This window comes from Carlito syrichta, unplaced genomic scaffold (assembly GCF_000164805.1).
Source record: "Carlito syrichta isolate Samal-C Ts95f unplaced genomic scaffold, Tarsius_syrichta-2.0.1 Scaffold126587, whole genome shotgun sequence".
NCBI classification, from domain to species: Eukaryota; Metazoa; Chordata; class Mammalia; order Primates; family Tarsiidae; genus Carlito; species Carlito syrichta.
Window position 1 is genome coordinate 27,793 of NW_007070683.1, and position 623 is coordinate 28,415.

Here is a 623-nt window from a genome sequence, read left to right on the forward strand (position 1 = left end):
GTGGCCGGGCACGGTGGTTCAAGCCTGTAATCCCAGCATTTTGGGAGGCAGGGGTGAGAGGATTGCCTGAGTCCAGGGGTTTGAGACCAGTCTGAGCAACATGGCAAGACCTTGTCTCTACAACAAATCAAAAAATTAGCCAGGTGTGGTCATTCACGCCTGTGATTGCAGCTACTTGGAAGGCTGAGGCGGAAGCATCGCCTGAGCCCAGCAGGTGGAGGCTGTGGTGGCCATGAGCGTGCCCCTGCACTCCAGCCTGGGCGACCAATTGAGACTCCAGCTCAAAAAAAAAAATGTATAAGAGATCTTTGTGTTGGCCTAAGCCCAGCACTGTCCATCAACGGACCAGGATAACAAAATGGAGTCAGTCATGGGAGGTTCCACGTCATGAAATCTAAACTAAGTGTTACCTGGCCTGAGACACCAAGAGGGAGAGAGAGAACAGCCAGTTTTCCAAACAGGCCAGTTTCAGTCTTCAGAGGACATCATGCAATTTCCTCTGCTTTAATCCTTACACAAAAAAGTAGCTTGATTAACCTGCTTTGGCTTTGAATTTCTTTTTTTTTTTTTTTTGAGTTGGAGTCTCACTCTGTTGCCCAGGCTGAAGTGCAGTGGCACGTTCA

At 49.0% G+C, this 623-nt stretch overlaps 1 protein-coding gene across 1 annotated transcript in view; it reads right to left on the reverse strand.

Moving 5' to 3' along the window:
* The window catches only part of PIAS4 (protein inhibitor of activated STAT 4), a 28,747-nt gene that overhangs the window by 26,263 nt on the left and 1,861 nt on the right, over positions 1–623 (reverse strand). The gene's annotated exons all lie outside the window — the stretch shown is intronic.